The sequence below is a fragment of the Camelina sativa genome, chromosome 19 (assembly GCF_000633955.1).
Source record: "Camelina sativa cultivar DH55 chromosome 19, Cs, whole genome shotgun sequence".
NCBI lineage: Eukaryota > Viridiplantae > Streptophyta > Magnoliopsida > Brassicales > Brassicaceae > Camelina > Camelina sativa.
The window spans coordinates 23,768,517-23,768,773 of NC_025703.1; positions in this window are offsets into that span (position 1 = coordinate 23,768,517).

A 257-nucleotide genomic window follows, 5' to 3' on the forward strand; every position below is an offset into this window, starting at 1 on the left:
TACCCAAAAAAAAAAAAAAAAAAAAACAGAAATGAAATTTGCAATTGTAGAGGTCATTGATTCACTCAAACTTCTAAAATACTCATTTGTAGGTTGCCATAGATATAATTATGTGCGAGTTGCAATTGATGTAGTAGAGTCACATATGAATTTAGTTGACGTTATAAATAAGTTTAAATGAGTTAACTACAAATAAAATATGATTGTTGACAAAAAAAAATATATGATTAGAAAAAATTAATTTATTTTTCTTTTCT